Below are 19947 nucleotides of genomic sequence, written 5' to 3'. Positions count from 1 at the left end.
GCTTCTGAATTCCCAGAAACATACATGGATAGCATACCATGGGCATTTATTGTATACATCTTAGTATTTTAATTGTCTTTATGTAAATCTGCATTGTGGTCCTGGAGAAACGTTATCTCGTCACAACAACAAATAAAGATGACTTGACATTGTTGCAACACAATTCTTGCTATCGTCCATTGTACCTTTAATTAACCCAGCACAAAGTACTTTTTGTCCTTAATTAGTAAATTTCTGGCATGACCTCAGAGCAACTGATCACCTTTGAAAATACTTTTTATCCTTAATCAAACAATGAGTAACTGTCACCTGAGATACTGGTCTGACCTCAGAGCATCTGCTAATCACCTTGCATCTCGTTTTTTTTTCTATATTTCAATAGTTATTGGTCATTTGGTGATAATATTAACCCCTTGAGTGTCACTGCGCTTCAACGTCAAGGTAATATGAAGAATGTGAGGATGCAGAGGAATGGAATGGAAAAGTGACTGGAGAAGCCAGATCTGTTCTCCTCAAGTCAAGGAGGTTAAGAGTGGACATGATTAGTTTAGAGTTAGAATGAGGTTAGATAGGTTACATTGTAGGCCAAATTTCCTCCATGGTTAAATCTTGAGAAAATAGGTTTAGGGTCAGGGAAGACATTCAGAGGGTGGTAAGCTTCTGGAATGGGTTGCCTGAATGTTGTTTATTCTGGATAATTGAAAACATGCAAGAACTATCTGGATAATCACTTAAGCATGAAAGGCTCCTGATTAAGTGCTGCTTGATGGGGTTAATGGAGAAGTGGCCACTGGTTAAGAAGGACAAGGTGGACTGAATAGCCAGTATCCACGCTTCATGATTCTGTGATTTATAGATATTTTTAATGTGGTTGGAAGGAATTTCTGTTTGGTTGAGAAGTGATTTATCAGATAGAAAATTCTGCAAATTGCTTTTTTTTACTCGAGTTCACAAGCAAACTGATTTGCAAACCAGCAAAAGCAAAATTTGTCCAAGAACGTGCAGGGGAGGGGGAGGGGGGAGGGGGGAGGGGAGGAGGGAGGAGGGAGGAGGGAGGGGGGAGGGGGGAGGAGGGAGGAGGGAGGGGGAGGGGGAGGGGGAGGGGGAGGGGGAGGGGGGAGGGGGGAGGGGAAGGGGAGGGGAGGGGGAAGGGGAGGGGAGGGGGAGAGGAGGGGGAGGGGGAGAGGAGGGGGAGGGGGAGGGGGAGAGGAGGGGGAGAGGAGGGGGAGAGGAGGGGGAGAGGAGGGGAGAGGAGGGGAGAGGAGGGGGGAGGGGGAGAGGAGGGGGAGAGGAGGGGGAGGGGGAGAGGAGGGGGAGGGGGAGGGGGAGGGGGAGGGGGAGGGGAGGGGGAGGGGGAGAGGAGGGGGGAGGGGGAGAGGAGGGGGGAGGGGGAGAGGAGGGGGGAGGGGGAGAGGAGGGGGGAGGGGGAGAGGAGGGGGGAGGGGGAGAGGAGGGGGGAGGGGGAGAGGAGGGGGGAGGGGGAGAGGAGGGGAGAGTAACACCTCCGTCGGCCACCTGTGTCCCTCCGCCCCTTTCGTCCGTCTGTGGGAGGGGCTGCAGCTGGACACACTCGCTGAGAACGGCATCGTCAGGAACACTCCTCTCTGATCGGCCCCGTGTAACAGAGAATCACCTTTTCCCGCCCGCCTTCCCTTCCCTCACCTCCCCGCGCCGCCTCGCCCCTTCCTTTCCCTTCCCTCACCGGCCCTACCTTGGTTCTGCTCGCCCTCCTCCCCAAGGCCACACTCACACCTCAGGGCAGAGGGGCTCTAATAAGGGCCGACCCGGTCCCCCCCGGCATCGCACACTCGCGCTCCCGTTTCACCCGGGGCAAGTCTCACCTCCACTCCCGGTTCTTGGACGCGGACTGGTCTGTTGCTGAGGGAACGGCGCTCGCGGACGATGTGACGTCAGCTCGCACGCATGCACCTTGATCGGGCTAACCACCACGTGACGGAGCGGCAGCAGCCGGGAGGCGGGGCGGAGGGAGCTGTCAATCAGAGGAGCGGCATCGGGCTGTCACTGCGCGCGGGGACTATACGTGGTCCCACGCCAGGATGATGTAGGCTTCGGGCTGGGTTACGGCGAAGCGCTGCACGTCCTCGCACTTGCATTGATAACTTGCACACATTTAGTGTGGGGTCCTTAGCACATGCTACTTTGGTTAATCCTGCATTGCTTTGACTGCATGGGTCATGTATGTTCTCTCTGTGATTGTATTTTCTGGTTTCCTCCCACTTTCCATATCAGGAGGTGGTGGTTATCCAATGGACCTAATGCCAATGATAAGGTTTAGAAGGGATCTGAGGTGGAACTCCCCCTGAGTGTGGGATTATGTAAAAAAAGAATGTGTGAGAGAGAATAATTTGCAGGGAACTAAGGAGAGGGGAACAGGACTAATGGGATTACCCCCTTTGGAACTGGCATGGACCAGACACACTGAATGGCCTCCTTTAAAGCCATTATATTGCAGCCACCTTTGTCCTACCCCATGAATTCTGGCACAACCGCTTATTCACTGATGTTTGCACCTCTTTATTAAAAACATTTCCCTCTCTTCCAATAAATATAAGTCAGTGAAGTGTAGTTTTGGCTAATGAGAATCCAAGAAGAAAATCACCTCATCTATATATCTTTCAAACCTACCAATGCTTAAGACAAGAGGTAAGAGGTTTGGAAGGAATCTGAGGTGGAATTTCCAGCCCCAGAGTTGCCTCAGAATTGGCAACACACTGCAGAGACTTTCACAAAATTGAAATTATATCTGGACAAACAATTGAATCACCAAGACATAGGTCTGCAGGCCAAGTAATGGTAAATGGGATCAGAATAGATGGTTAACATGGACATACATGGAATGGAGGACCATCGACTTCGCCTTCCCAAGATCGTGTTATATGGCGAGCTCTCCACTGGCCACCAAGACAGAGGTGCACCAAAGAAGAGGTACAAGGACTGCTTAAAGAAATCTCTTGGTGCCTGCCACATTGACCACCACCAGTGGGCTGATATCACTTCCAACCGTGCATCTTGGCGCTTCACAGTTCAGCGGGCAGCAACTTCCTTTGAAGAAGACTGCAGAGCCCACCTCACTGATAAATGACAAAGGAGGAAAAACCCAACACCCCAACCCCAACCCCAACCAACCAATTTTCTCTTGCAACCGCTGCAACCGTGTCTGCCTGTCCCGCATCGGACTTGTCAGTCACCAACGAGCCTGCAGCAGATGTGGACGTTACCCCTCCATAAATTTTTGTCGTGAAGCCAAGCCAAAGAAAAGAAGAGCATGGGAGAACAAAAAACCCATTTCTGTGCAGTATGACTTTATGACTCTATTTTCTAGCTTACTAACATCTGCTACAAAAAGGATAACAGCTGCTAGTTATTTTTCTCACATGAAGAATATATCCAAAGGACTACAGCTTGATGTACCATTGGAGAAATTTGTTTCTTCCTAATTGTTGTGTGATTCTCAATCCCCTAGCTAAAGACATTTCTCCTTATCTCTGTTCTAGAGAGACATCTTTTTATTCTGAGGCTGTGTGTGCCCTCTGGTCCTCAACTATCCCACGACTGGAAGTATCTTCTCTCCAACCCTTTCAATATTTGGTGGGTTTCAACAAGATTCCCTATCATCCTTCTAAACTCCAGAGTGTACAGGTCCTGAGCCATCAAACTCTCCTCATATCCATTAAACTCTCCTCATACCATCTCATCCATGGGATCATTCTTGTAAACCTTTGTTGGACCATCATGAATGCCAGTATATCCTTCCTTAAATATGGTGCCTAAAACTGATCACAGTTATCCAAATGTGGTGTAACAGAAGGATTTATAACCTTGACTCTATATTTTTGTCCTCTAGAAGTGAATGCTAACATTGCATTTGCCCTCTTTACTGCTGACCCAACCTGCAAGTTAACTTTGAGGGAATCCTAAATCCATTTGGACCTCTGCTTTCTGAATTCTCATTTAGAAAATAGTCTACTTCTTTATTGTTTCTACCAAAGTGCATGACAATGCACTAAGGGAGGGCCCGGGGGGGGGGGGGGGGGGGGGGAACCACGCTCCGCTGACCATTGACAGCTCCACTGTTGAAGTCGTCAAGGTTATCAAGTTCCTTGGAGTGCACTTGGTGGAGAATCTCACCAAGAAAGCCCAGCAGTGCCTCTACTTCCTGTGAAGGCTGAGGAAAGTCCATCTCCCACCTTCCGTCCTCACTACATTCTACAGAGGATGTATCGAGAGCATCCTGTGCAAGTGCATCACCACCTGATTTGGAAGCTGTACCTCCTTGGACCGCAAGACCCTGCAGAGGAGAGTGAAGTCAGCGGAAAAGGCCATTGGGGGCTCTCTTTATCATGAAGGTCATTTACAACACTCGATGCAGGTGAAAGGCAATAAACATTGTGAAGGACCTCAAACACTCCTCATGTAAACTGTTTTTTCCTCTGCCATCTGGTAGGAGGTACTGCAGCACTCGGCCCTTTCGTCCAGATTGGGCAAGTATTTTTTCCCCAAGCCAACAGACTCCTGAACTCCCAGAACATGTGAATAGGGTCTGTGGACCATTACTGTATACATCTTAATATTTTAATGTGTTTAACATCTATTCTAATTTATATTTACATAAATATGCTCCGTGGTCCTAGAGGAGTGCTTTCTTTACCATGTGAGCACGATATGAATGATAAAGAACGGTGACTTGACTTGAGGATTAGCTTTTTTAATGAATCCCTAAGCCTGCAGCCAAGGGTACCTGAAGATCTGGTTGTTAATGGGTGTTAAGAGCTTAATAACCATTTAGAAATGAAATTGTTCTTGAACCTAGACGGGATACTTTGTGTTATCAAGATACCAACCCTCACATCTTTGGGATGTGGGAGGTAACCTAAGCACCCAGAGGAAACCCACATGGTTATAAAGGGAACATATAAACTCCACCCAGTGAGGTCATAATTGGACCCTGGCTGGCACAGAGAAGCAATGGCTCAACCAGCTGCTCGCTCTGTGCCAATGTTAATAGTCAATCATATTGATAGACCCAGAGGCCATAACAGACTTCCTTCTCTGTGGTACAATTAGGACCCAAGTGATCAATCAGTTATTTTGTGTTAACCATTCATTGCATTGCTTTTTAATTAAATATTGACTTAATTAATCATCTGGTTATAATTTTCACAGCTGTTATATTAGGATGTGGGAACGTCTCTCCATGTTAATAGTCCAGGCTGGTACATCCTCAACTGGTACTATGAATAACACCAGAACAAAGTAGTTGGATTCACTATTTACTCTGAAATTTGTACTGAGGCAAAGGAAATTTAAAATACATCTTTCAAACTTCCTGAAACTGACAACACACGTAGAACTTCCAGGTGAGTCTGTCAATAATTTATCTCTAGTCATCGATATACCCCTTTAAAACAATGCTGAACTGACAGAAATAAATACAAAATGTTGGAAATAATGGAAATTTTATACCTGAGGGAATGGAGGGATATCTATCATGCAAGCTGTGAATTTTAGTTGTCCCCACCCAGACAGCTACTGTTTCATGTACTATGTTCCATGTATGTACTTAGGTCAGTAGATGTGTTTGTGGAAGAAGAATTGACATCAGTTTTCCAGGTCACTTTTCTGTCATTTTTCCACCATCTGCACATTATTAAATTTTCATTTCCCTCTTAGTTGTCTGTGTTTTGATCTATAACCGGCTCCCATGCCCACTCTGAGCTGTCAGCCCTCTCCTACAATAAGCTATGCCCCATACTCATACCCATTCCTAGCTGCCAACTCTCTCCCATTCCCGTATTCACATTCATGGAACATTTGTGTATATCATATGCATATGTCTTACATATGCATTGTTTGTATGTGCATCTGCAGGTTTCGCACCGAGGGCCGGAGAACGCTAGTTCGTCACATTGTTCAATAAACGACTTGGACTATAATGATCTACACCCCATAGTCATACCCACTCCTAGTTGCCAGCTCTTTCTCCCTACCCTTCGCTCATTGTTCCCTCTAATTTTTAGTAGTCAGTGTGCGCAACAATCTGACATTGTGCCATTTTTTTTCCCATGAAACAAGTATGTGCGCATGGAATGCTTGTGCTAATGTAAACTTGAAATTGTTTCAAGATGATTTTGGCACAATCTATCTCTCATGGGTAATAAAAGCATATTGGCATGTTTGAATATAATACAAGTATGATTGCATTCCACAAAGTAACCTATTTAGTTAAGATTTTATTCTATACTTTGAACTACTTTGTTCAGTTTGTTGTTTTAGGTAACTAACCTTTTGTGTGCACATTAATTTCTTTTATGCATTGATTACTAAAATGGGTGTGCATAGAGGGAGCTGTGCCTATGATGACCTGCACCCTATACTCATACCAATGCGAACTGCCAGCCCTCTTCCACCCACCTACAATGCGACTATGTCATTTCCCCCAACAGTGAGTTATCATTCCCTGTGTTTCTGTCAGCTTGGAGGAATTGAGAGCTGCACAAATATTAGTTTCACACCTCAACTGGGTTGATTTATCTATCTTTAATGGGGCAGTCTATGAAGAGCTCTACAGTGTTCAGTTCCTTCTGTGCCAAATGATAAGCATCTGCATCACCCATCAAATGAATGTGCAGAAGCTATTATCCAAATTGCAATATCGCCAATGCAGAAATAAACTCCACAAGGAAATGGTAAGGATAGATTATGAATTCAAACTTAGTGCAGAAGGACCTAAAGAATTTCTATCCATCATGAGAAAAAAAATCACACATCTGCAACCACAATATATATCGCTCCTGGGTGCAGTTTCAAAAACTGCAGCAGCCACTGTCTCAGCAGAATTAAACACAACAGAACTTGGGTTCCAGCCTTTTGTAACTTTAACTCTGATTTGATTATGGCTTGATTGTAACCACCTTGCTAAATTTTTTGAATCCGTTTTCTATATTAATTCTGAAAAACCTATGCTTCCTCAGTTCTTACCATTTAGCAAATACTTTGGTCTATTGTTTAGGTCCCAATTGGAAGACCTCATACATATTGCATTCAACCTCCTTCTGCAATAACTTTGTCCATTCAAGCCATCAATTTAAATCTGCCATTTACCTCATTGCTGACTGTGCTTCCCTTCATGGTATCTTGATGAAACAGTTGGGCAGTTTGCAATCTCTTTTTGCAATCTTCTTTTTCATGTAACTTCATCTCCTGTGAAGTTGCTCATTTTATTCCAGTCAGGCTCCTTGCCGAATTTCACTTACTGCTCCCGCCATTATAATCCCCAGATCACTTTGCTGTCATCCCAGTATCTCATCCCATCATTTCTGCACTGAATTGCTGAAATCCTAAACTCCCATTCCATCATTCCTGCCTGCCCTGAAAGCACGGGTTGTTAATCCAGGGCTTATTAAAGAAGCAGCATAACCAGAAACTAGCCTTGTTAGTTAGTTACTGCAGAGTATAAATAGTTTGTTTCATGTCACATGATTTCTTCAGATTTCAGATATATTGTCAGAGTACATACATGACATCACATACAACCTTGAGATTCTTTTTCTGTGGGCTTGGCAGAATAACCACTAATTGGTAGTGCCAAAAATTACATGTAAACAAACGAAGAACTGTAAACAGATAACAAATGCAAACAAACTGACTGTGCAATACAGAGAGAATAAAAACAATAAAGTACACAAGAGTCCCTGATTGAGTTTGTCATTGAGGAGTCTGATGGTGGAGGGGTGGCACCTGTTCCTGAACCTGGTTGTGTGTGGTTTGTGGCACCGACACTTCTGTCCTGAGAGAGGCAGCAAGAACAGAGCATGTGCTGGATGGTGTGGGTCTTTCATCATTGCTGCTGCTCTCTGAGGGCACTGTTCATGTATTTTCCTGAAGCTGTGGTGTGTTTTACCTGTGATGTCCTGGGCTGTGTCCACTACCTTTTGGAGGGCTTGATGCTCAGGAATATTGGTGTTTCCATACCAGACCATAATGCAGCCGGTCAGCACACTTTCTACCACACATCTGTACAATTTTGCCAGAATTTCTGGTGTTATAACCAAACCTCCATAAACTCCTGAGGAAGTAGAGTCACTGGGGGAGTCATATGATGGAGTAGTGGCTGGTAGGGGAATACCAGCCCTTTCCAGAAGAGAAGAAATAAAGTGAAGAAAATACAAAGTTCAAGAAATACAAAACATAACAAATAAAAGATAAAGTTGTAGAGAAAAGAAAGAAAATGGCACCCCTTGAAGGAAAAAGTAAAGACAACAGGATAAAAAGAAGAAAAGACACTGGAAGAGAAAGGAGAAGGCCTTACCTGCATGAAGAATCAGGGAGCCATCATGGAGAAGAGACCCCGTTCTCCGAGGTTGGTCACGACACCCCGACTGCTGGACTGCAAAAATCGCTCTCAGAGCCAAACAAAACTGCGCATACGCAAGGAGTCGTGCACTTACTAAGGAGAAGGAGAACACCGACGGGAGGGGGGGGGCTCAGCCGAGGAGTGGGCAAACACAACACAACCAGCTGAGGGATGCCCGACACCAGGGCTCTCAGCTGGAAGAGGAAAGCAACAGGAAAGGGAGTGAAAGGAAAGAAGAGCAGCAGCAGGAGGCCCAACAGATGAGTAGCCCAGAAGGACCAACAGCAAGAAGCCAAGCAAGAAGAAGCCCAGCAAAGTGAGACAAGCAACTCATCAGGAAAGTTAGAAGAGACACAGATACAAGGAAGAGAAGAAGAAAACACAAACACAAGTACAGACACAGAAGAAGAGGAAGAAGACCAAGATCTGCACAGAGAAATAGAAAGTAAAACAGATGGACAGAATATAGATAAAGTTTTTTTTTCAAGAACAAATGAGAGCATTAAAAGAATGGTTGACATTAGAATTTAGTGAAATTAAAAGAAAAAATGAAAAGTACAGAAGTAAAAGTGAATAGTTTAGAGCTGGTCATGACAGAAATAGGGAAAAGATTAGAAAATGTGGAAGAATGAGGAACGGCTTTAGAAATGGAAGTGAATGACTTAAGAAGAAAATTGGAAGAAAGTGATAAAAAAGTTAGAGTCACAAGAACAGTTAGCTCAGAAAATTGATATGTTGGAAAATTATGGTAGGCAAAACAACATAAAGATAGTGGGCCTAAAGGAAGATGAAGAAGGCACAGATATGAAGGAATTTATAAAAGAATGGATCCCAAAGGTCCTGGGAATGACAGAAATACAGGAAGGAATGGATATAGAAAGGGCACACAGAACACTAGCTCCAAAACCACAGACACATTAAAAACCAAGATCCGTTTTAATAAAATTTTTGAGATATAAAACAAGAGAAAATATACTGGAGTGGGCAAGGAATAAAATTAGAGAAGACAATAAACCATTGGAATACAAGGGTCAAAAAATATATTTTTACCCAGACATAAGTTTTGAACTCTTAAAGAAGAGGAAGGAGTTTAATACAGCAAAATCAATCCTATGGAAAAAAGGTTATAAATTTATGTTAAGACATCCAGCTGTGCTTAAAATATTTATCCCTGGGGAGTAAAACAGACTGTTCATGGATCCGGAGGAAGCAAAACAATTTGCAGAATGCCTGCAGGACAGAAGGAGAGATGAAGAGATGTAACAAGAATGAAGAACGGCGATAAAATATATATAAAGATGTAAAAATAATGTATATGTAAGAACTAAAGAAGGGAAATAAGGGGGGAAAAAAGAGGGTGAACTTTGTTGTATATGTAAAAAAAATGTTTTCTTGGGGGTTGGGTGGAAGAGAATAACCGTCAGTGCGAAATCAATTGGCACTTGAGAGCAGGTTCGCAATCCAAATGGAGAGGGGAGTTGTGGTTGCCCAGCAAGGGATAAGGGGCAACTCAGAGAGGTGGGGGGACATCTGGGGATAAGGGAATATTGGATGTGGGAGTTGTTGAAGTATTTTATGTTTTAAATGTGTTGTCATACATTGAGTTTAAAAAGGGAAAACTGAGATGAAAATGGGGAAAAGGGGGATGGTGGTGGTGAAGAAGCGGAAATTAGGTGTAAACAGGATATGAGATGGCTATGTTGAATTATATGACTATAAATATTAATGGAATACATAACCAAATTAAACAGAAGAGGCTATTAAGTTTACTGAAAAAAGAAAAGAATTGACAGAGCATTTGTGCAGGAAATGCCTCAAACTGAAGTGGAATATAATAAATTAAAGAGAGACTGGGTAGGGCACGAAGAGGCAGAATCATATAATTCGAAAGCTAGAGATGTAGCTATACTAATTAATAAAAATGTACCAATCAAAATGGAAAAGGAAATGATAGATCCAGCAGGGAGGTATGTAATGATAAAGTGTCAGATATATTCAGAATTTTGGAAATTGCTCAATATATATGCACCTAATGAAGAGGATCAAAAGTTTATGCAAGATATTTTTTTGAAGATTGTAGATATGCAAGGGAATATATTGATAGGAGGGGATTTTAACCTTAATTTGGATCTAATGTTGGATAAAACTGGACAAAAGACTAGCAAAAAGAATAAAGTGGTCAAACTTACGGTTAAATCAATGCAGGAAATGAAACTTTTGAATATATGGAGGAGGCAGCACCCAAGGGAGAAGGAATATTCATATTATTCGAGTAGGCATAAAACATACTCAAGGATTGATATGCTTTTGTTGTTGGCCCATATTCAAGGGAGAGTTAGGAAAACTAAATATAAACTAGATTGCTACCTGATCATTCACGCCTGTTATTAGCAATAGAACTGGAGGACATGCCACCAAGAACATATAGATGGAGGTTAAACTCCATGCTACTTAAAAGGCAGGAATTTAGAGAGTTCATTGAACACAAAATTAAAACGTACTTTGAAATAAATACAGAATCAGTCAGAGACAAATTTATATTATGGGATGCAGTGAAAGCTTTCATTAGAGGGCAGATAATAAGTTATGTAACTAAGATGAAAAAGGATTATAATCAGGAAATAGAATAGTTGGAAAGGGAGATAGTAAGTACAGGAAAGGACTAGCAACAAGGGATGATATAACAAAAAGAAGAGAATTGGCGGACAAAAAAATTAAATTACGAAACATTACCAATGTATAAGGTGGAGAAGAAAATAATGAAAATAAAGCAGAAGTATTATGAACTAGGAGTAAAAACACACAAAATAGCCTGGCAACTTAAAACAGAACAAGCTAAAAGAACTGTATTGGCATCGAGGAAAAAGGACAAACAAATTACATATAATCCAATGGAGATTAATGAAAACTTTAAGGAATTTTATGAACAATTATACCAAACTGAGAACGAGAGGAAAGATGATAAAATAAAAGAGTTTTTAGTTAAAACTGAACTGCCGAAATTGCAAGAAGAGGAAGAAAACAAACTGATAAAAGCATTTGAAATAGAGGAAGTGCAGGATATATTAAAAAAGCTACCGAACAATAAAATGCCGGAGAGGATGGATTCCCAATAGAATTCCATAAAACATTTAAAGAGTTGCTAATTCCTCCTCTCCTGGAAGTAATGAACCAGATAGAAGAAACACAAAACTTGCCAGTTTCATGTAAGACAGCAATAATTACAGTAATACCAAAGATGGGGAAGGATCCATTAACACCAGATATAGACCAATATCTCTACTTAATTCAGATTATAAGAAAATAGCAAAATTATTAGCAAACAGATTGGCCGACTGTGTACCAAAAATAGTAAAACAAGATCAAACTGGATTTATTAAGAAAAGACGAACAGCGGATAATGTCTGTTAATTTATTAATTTAATTCATGCAGTTCAAGGAAATAAGATGCCAACATTGGCTGTTGCTTTAGATGCAGAAAAAGCCTTTGACAGGGTAGAATAGAATTACTTATTCAAAGTATTACAGAGGTTCAATCTACTAGAAAAATATATTAATTGGATTAAAGCATTATATAAGGGACCATTGGCAAAGGTAACAGTAAATGGATATGTATCGAACCAATTTAAATTTAGTAGGTAGACTAGGCAGGGATATCCATTATCTCCCTCACTGTTCGCTTTGGCAGAACCGATAAGAACAGAAAATAAAATAAAAGGGATAAGAATAAAGGAGAAAGGAGTATAAAATCAGTTTATTTGCAGATGACATCATAGAATACTTAACAGAACCAGAAACAACAGAACCAGAAACATCAATAAAAGAACTACATAAGAAATTCAAGGAGTATGGAGAAATATCGGGAATCAATGCAAATAAAAGTGAAGTGATGCCAATGAGTAATGCGGATTAAACAGAAATTAAAATAGAATCACCATTTAAATGGCAAACACAAACAATCCGATACCTAGGTATTAGGTTAGATAATAATTTAAGCCACTTGTACAAATTAAATTATCAGCCACTAATAAAGAAATTGCAGGAAGACTTAGAACATTGGAAAGAATTACCTCTCACGTTGATAGGGAGGGTAAATTGCATTAAAATGAATGTCTTTCCAAGGATACAATACTTATTTCAATTGTTACCAATTCCCTTAACAGAAAAATTCTTTAATGAACTAAAGTGAATAACAAGGGAATTCTTATGGAAAGGGGGGAAACCGAGGATAGCGTTAGATATATTAACAGAGAGGTACAATCAAGGTGGTTTGCAGTTACCAAACTTTAAAAATTATTACAAAGCAGCACAATTAAGGTATTTATCAGATTTTTTTAATCAGACAAGGGAAAACCAGATTGGACTAAGATAGAGCTAGATAAAATAGTGGAGAAGGTACCAGAACATATACTTTATAAGTGGGATGAAAAGCTGATATGATATAAAAGCTCACCAGTATTGCATCATTTACTCAATATATGGAAGAAGATTCACTTAGAAAGGAAAAAACAAATTACAAAATACCAAAATTATTATTGACACAAAATCAGCTAATCCCTTTTACAATAGATAACCTTTCCTTTAGAAAATGGGAGAGAAAAGGAATTAAAACAATAGAAAATTGTTGTTTGGGAAATAATTTAATAACATTTGAACAAATGAAGTACAAATATGGCACAGTGTTTGCATACCATCAACTGAAAACCTACTTAAAGGATAAATTGGGAAACATACTGAGATTACCAGAAGGTAGCAGCTTTGAATATGTGATTGCAGACACAATGACAATTAAAAGATTTATAACGAACATGTACATCAAGCTGCAAGAGAAGGAAAATTATGAAATAAGCTATAAACCCAAACAAAAGTGAGAAAAGGATTTAAACATAAAGATAAAAAATGAGACATGGGAAAAGTTATGTTCTGGAACTATGAAGAATATAATAAACACAAGGTTATGCATGATACAGTATAATTGGTTACACAGGTTATATATCACGCCCCAAAAGTTAAAAAAAATGGGATCCAACATTATCAGATAGATGTTTTCGCTGTAAGAAGGAATCGGGAACAACAGCACATGCAATTTGGGCATGTGAGAAAGTGGAAAAGTTTTGGGAAGATCTAAATCAGATATTAAATAAAATCACAAAAAAACATAACAAAAAAAACCCAGATCTTTCTTCTAAGTAATATAAGAAGTAAGGAATTAGGCCTCAAACTGGATGAAGCGCAAAAAAGATTTATTATGATAGCCTTAGCTGTAGCAAAAAAAGTATAATGTCAACTTGGAAATCGGAAGCGAGCCTGACAATACAACAATGGTATATGGAAATGAATAAATGTGTTCCATTTGAAAAAATAACATATAATTTAAAAAATAAAGTCACATTATTTGAACAAATTTGGGAACCAAACATGGAACATAACAGAGGGGGCTTGCCTCGGACTTCCACCCCCTAAGATGATGATAAGACAAAATGACTTGATCCAGTGTGTAAAAGTAGATGACACATTTTTCTTGTTTATTTTTCATTGTTTAATGGTTTTACTGTATTTTATATGTTGAATGTTTTTTTGGTTTTGGAGGGGGGTGGGAAGGGGGGGAGGGAAGGTAGGGGGAAAAAAGGGAGAAAATGCCACTGTGTATATTTAAGAGGGAAATGTTTGTATGTATTTTGGTTGATATGGTTCAGAGTGTGAAAAAAAAAATTTAAAAAAGGAAGTAGAGGCGCTGACGTGCTTTCTTCACAATGCCATTGATGTGCTGGGTCCAGGAAAGATCCTCTGAGATAGTGATTCCCAAGAACTTACATTTGCTCACCCTCTCCACCTCTGATCCCCCTACGATCACTGGATCGTACACCTCTGGCTTTCCCTTCCTGAAGTCAACAATCAGCTCCTTAGTTTTGGTGAGATTGAGTGCAGCATTCAGCCAAGTTTTCAATCTCACCCTTTATGCTGACTCATCACCTTTATTGCTGATGAAATGATAGTCATGATTACTTCTGTGCAAATTTTCAACATGCAAAACTGGTGATTGCTTCTGGATGCTAGTTGTTTTGTAGCCATCAGGTGCATTCCTAATTATGTAATTATTTGTCGAATGCACATTGACAGGTCCACATAATGACTTATCATTGATTAAAAGTCAGTATAAGGAGGAATACATTATATACCATTCTTAGTTGACTTGCTCTTCCCAGCAACACGTCTTATGACTGGAGATTTGACTAAGCAGATTTGCAAAACCACACAAAATGCAGAGAATGTGATATCATGTAGAGTTATGATTTTTCTCGTGCTAAGCTGCTGAGGTATTTTTGTAAAGGGTTTCTTGTCAGAATCAAAATGTATTGTCATGAACAATGTAGCACGATCAATAACCACAAGCAGACACAAAGTGAGTGATTAAAGGCTTTAATATCCAGAAACATCGGGCATGTCTCTACATGCTGCTGGCCCAGATCCAAGGCTGGTATGGAGGGAGGAGACTGGGGCTATCAGCCTTTATTAGGAATTTACGGGGAGGAGTTACAGGGTCAGAGTGTGGTGATACAACCACTGGACTATAGGTGACTCCCTGCGCCTGTTCGCACTCCTGCACTACCTACTGAAGGAGGCCACCCATTGTACCTGCAGCAAGGTAACCTGAGAGACTGGCTCCACCTATTCCCTGCCAATCACTGGCCCCACCTAAAGACTCACGCCAGCCCTTGGGCAGGAGCAGATCACGGAGCCAGAAAGGATACAGAACCTTGTGTGCAAGTTTTAAGCTAATTAAAGCCTGTAGTACAGCCTTTTGTTGCTTGTTCCCGTTTGTTCACACTGCAACGCCCCACAATTTAATTAGCTTAATTTTAAAGAACCATGGAGAAGTTTCTCAGCATGGAGAAGATGGATGTCGACCTCCTGTGCCTGGAAGCTCCAGCACACTTCGAGATCTGGAAGCATGCGATCCGGGCAATCATCCTCACTCAGGCTGAGATCATCAATTCAGACTAGAAAAAAACTCATGGTACTACACAAGAAACTAGGCCTGTTTGTGTTCCACACAATCCGTAACTGCACCGGTTACGAACTGGCGATGGCCAACCTGGAAAACATCTACCAGCCCCTAGTGAATGTACTCTACTCCAGATACCTGCTTAGCACCAGGCTATAACAGCCAGGTTAGAGAGTAGTGGCTTACCCTGGAGCATTACATGAGCTGGCACACTCGTGCGTGACCAAGACCAGAGTGACAGATGGGGAAGTGGAGTGACTCATCCGGGATGCATGTGTGCAAGGCCTAAAATTGTAGGCGACTCGACAGAGACTCCTGGAAGAAAGCAATGTTTCCCTCAGAGAGTCATTGATGTGGTCCATTCTCTGGAAGCTGCAGCCTGCCACGCAGAAGCCTTTGATACTCTCTTGCCACCCCCTTCAGCTTGGTCAATACAGATGACCGCTGCCGCCGAGGGCCCCTTCTGTGGAGAAATGGTCACTGCCGCTGACACATCCCACCACTGTAAGTACTGTGGGACTCGGTATGGGTCCGACAGATGCTGCAGGAATAACTCCCCCATGAGGAACTTGCATTTCTCCCAATGCAGTAAGAAAGGCCACTTTGAGAAGGTATGCCTCTCCAAACCCAAGGGGAGTGCTGTGGCCCTCTGCGACCAGCCAGAAGACTTCCTCGACCCTCCGGGTGCCTGCACCTGTGAGTATCGGGCAATGACATTGCTACACCAGTGACGTCACTTATGACCTGGCTGTCGAACCACACCGCCGCCATGTGCTCCCCACAAGTGCTGCCATCTTGGACTGGCCGACTTCTGTCCACACCGAACTCATTATTTCCATCCTGCTGACCTTACAACACAGTCAGCTTGTGCGTGTACAGACAGCCCTGGACTGTGCCCTCGTCGTTCACCATGCTGACCCACACCACACAGAGCATGATGCCTCCACCATTCTGGCTCATCAGGACTGCACCTACAAACCACTACTCGCCGCTGCCAGCTGGGAGCAACAACTCGGAGCCTGATTCGGCGCTAACGTCCACCATGCTTGTTGGACAACATCCCCCATGGACTCAGACGCTCAATGATCCACATCACTGTCAATGGGAAGGTAATAAAATGCCTGTTAGATGCAGTAGTACTGAGAGCTTCGTGCACCTGCACATTGTCCTTATGCTGGCTCTCAGAGTGCACCCTGCCAACCTTTCTACGGCCTTTGCAGCCCAGGATCTCTCCATCACAGCACTGGGGTGCTGTTCAGTAAGTCTGACTGTGGGAGGGAAAACCTACAAAGGGTTTAGGCTCCTGGTCATGCCAAAGTTCTGTGCCCCGATTATCCTGGGTCTCGATTTCTAGTGCCATCTCTACAGTGTCACGCTGACCTTTGGTGGCCTACTCCCCCTTCTCACCATCCACAATGCCAATCCTAACAACCACCCATGCTCGACCCTACGGGTACCCCCCTTCCTCCCTCTTCAATCACAAGCCCATTGTGGTCAAGACCAGGTGCTACTGTGCAGCGACAGGGACTTTATTGAGGCTGAGGTGCAATGGCTTCTGGCAGAAGGGGTACTAGAGCCCAGCACTAGCCTCTAGTGAGCCCAAATCCTTGGTGGTCAAAGGGGGCACGATAGTCAGATCATCACCTGTACACCCAGCTGGACGCCTACCCACTACCAAATATTGGCAACATAGTCAATGAGATAGCCCAGTACAGGGGTTTTCCCACCATTGACCTAAAGTTGGCCTATCGCCAGCTCCCCATCCAGGGTCAGGATAATTCCTGCACCGCTTTCAAGGCTGACAGGCACCTTTACCAGTTACGCCATGTCCCCTTTGAAGTCACAAATGGAGGCTCCGTGTTCCAGAGGGAGATGGACTGTACAGTAGACTGACTTAATCTAAGAACGGCCTTTCCATTCCTAGACAATGTCACCATCTGAGGTCAATGTCACCAGCAGGGCCACCATGATAACCTGGACAAATTCCTCCAACAGCAGAGGCATTAAATCTCACCTACAAATAGCAAGAAGTGCGTATTCAGCAACACCCACCTCACTATCCTTGGGTGCATCATGGACATGGTGTAATCAGTCCCAACCCCGATTCCTCAAATACATGTGTCCCCTGATAGAACTGCCCCTCCCCCACATGCTCAAGCCCCTGCGCAGGTTTCTTGGGCTGTTTTCCTACGATTCCTAGTGGATCCCCCGGTTCTCAAATAAGGTCCACCCACTGGCCCATGCCACCACCTTTCCCCTCCTCACTGAGGCGCAAGCAGCCTTCACCCTCATCAAAAAGGATATCACGAATGTCACAATGCATATCGTGGAGGAAAACACTCCATTCCAGATGGAGTGCGATGCCTCTGATTGTTGCTCTCGCTATCACCCTCAACCAAGGGGGCAGACCCATCGCCTTTTTCTCCCGGACCCTCCATGGCTCAGAGCTAGGGCACTCCTGCATCAAAAAGGAGGCCCAGGCTATCATGGAAGCAATCCGCCACTGGCACCACTACCTAGCAGGCAGGAGGTTCACCCTCCTCATAAACCAGCACGTGGTGGCTTTTATGTTCAGCACCACCCACAGAGGGAAGATCAAAAATGACAAGATCTTCTGCTGGAGAGTCGAGCTGGCCACTTTCAATTACAACATCCAGCATACGCCGGGGAAGCTCAGTGACTCCTCCAATGCTCTGTCCCAAACCTGTACTAGTGCACAATTTGACAAACTTCAGGCACTGCACGACCCGGGTGTCTTGTGGCTGTACCATTTCGTAAAATCCTGAAATCTCTCCTTCACTGTCCAGCAAGTCTGGACCATGACTGAGTCCTGTTGTGTCTGTGTGGAGTGCAAACTGCACTTCCATCCAGCTTAAGCCCAAGTAATAAATGTGGCTTGGCCCTTCAAGCGACTCAGCATCAACTTTAAGGGACTACTGCCTTCCTCAAACAAGAGCATCTATTTCCTCTTGGTTTTTGATGAATACTCCCATTTCCCATTCGCAATCCCTTGCCTTTACCTTTCTCAGGAAGTGTTGGCATTGCTGCATTTTCCTAACTAATGAGGAGATGTGTCCAGAATCCAGGAGAGATTGTCCCTTATATGTACACCAAGGAACTTTGATCATTCCAGGAGGAGGCAGCAGATCTCTGTAGCATTTCTCAATCTGGTGCAACAGGCAAAACTGGTGAGTGCTTCTGGTCAGATTCTTCCTCCTGAGGAATGCTTACATCTAGTTGGGGTTCAGTGAAGAGATAGATGCATTTTGGGTAATGGGATTTGGCAGCATTTCTGGTTTCTCATCAGCATAAACAGCATTGAGTTTATATACAGAGGTGCTGGAGAAACTCGGCAGGTCACCCTGCATTTATTGGAAGCAAAGATATGTAACCAATGTTTGGACCTGAGTTCTTCTTCGAAGTAAATCAATTTACTTCTTTTACATAACTCCTCACTTAATCACTGCCACTTTCTCTTTAGTTTTGTTCCATTGGTTAGCTGATCATTTATCATGGAGAAATGTTCTGAAGGTCTATGCCTTACCCTTTCTTAGCAACCACAAATCATCATCCTGAGGGTGTCCATTCTGTGGGATCTTCCCAGTATCTTAGATTCACAGGAGAGTGAATTCTGTTAAACTGTGTAGAAATTTTAAAACTAGAAATATGCAAGAACATAACCCTCCCTTCCATACCATGGAAGACATGAATCGGTGGATTATTGTTTAAGATCACAGCCTGACCTATATTAGCTTCCAAAGTACTTCATTGGCTGTAAACCACATGAACAACTAAAGAATGTGGAAAAAATGTTTCTATGCACCTCAGAATTCATTTTGCGACTGGCAGCAGCAGTTACATCATCATTGAAGATAAGAGCACCATACATGCTCAGGCCATAACAACCCACCATCATGCTTCACAGATGAGATGGCATGTTTTGGATCTTGGGCAGTTCCATTGCTCCTTGACACTTTGCTCTTCAGATCACTCTGATACAGATTCATCTCTGTCTCATTTGTCCACAAGACTTATTTTTTCCAGATTCTGCAGGCTCTTTTGAATACTGCTTGGCAAACTGTAATCTGGCAATCCTGTTTCTGTGTTCTCTGTATTTCTGTTCATTAAGTCATCTGCAGACAGTGGTCATTGACACATCCACACCTGCTGCCTGAAGAATGTTCCTGATCTGTTGGGTGGCATTTGAGGATTTTTCTTCATTCTGTCAACAGCAGTGGAGGTCTTCCTACCAGTCTATTTGTGATTACTGAGCTCGCCAGTACACTCTTCTAAACAATGTTCCAAAGAGTTGATTTTGGTAATCCTAAGGTTTGGGCGATATCTCTTACTGTTTGGTTCTTGTATAACAGCTTCATAATGGCTTCTTTAACTTTCATTGGCACAACTCTGGTCTTTGTGTTGAAAAATGGCAACTACAGACTCCAAAGGTGATCAAAAGCTTAGAAGCAAGTCTAGCTCTCTTATACCTGCATCAATGAATCAATTAAACATACCTGAGTAATCACAAACATCTGTGAAGCCAAATGTCCCAAACATTATGGTGTCC

The 19947-nt window shown here is 42.8% G+C and overlaps 1 long non-coding RNA gene across 1 annotated transcript in view; it reads left to right on the top strand.

Moving 5' to 3' along the window:
- The first annotated feature begins 304 nt into the window (after positions 1-304).
- Positions 305-19947, top strand: part of LOC138738998 (uncharacterized) — a 116430-nt gene continuing 96787 nt past the window's right edge. Inside the window, exons 1-2 of the long non-coding RNA XR_011341942.1 lie at positions 305-441; positions 5185-5378. This is a non-coding gene — a long non-coding RNA (uncharacterized lncRNA). The remainder of the gene's footprint in view (positions 442-5184; positions 5379-19947) is intronic.

Source organism: Narcine bancroftii, chromosome 7 (assembly GCF_036971445.1).
Source record: "Narcine bancroftii isolate sNarBan1 chromosome 7, sNarBan1.hap1, whole genome shotgun sequence".
NCBI classification, from domain to species: Eukaryota; Metazoa; Chordata; class Chondrichthyes; order Torpediniformes; family Narcinidae; genus Narcine; species Narcine bancroftii.
The sequence above is the reverse complement of the archived record's forward strand: the minus strand, read 5'-3'. Positions and strand labels throughout refer to the sequence as shown.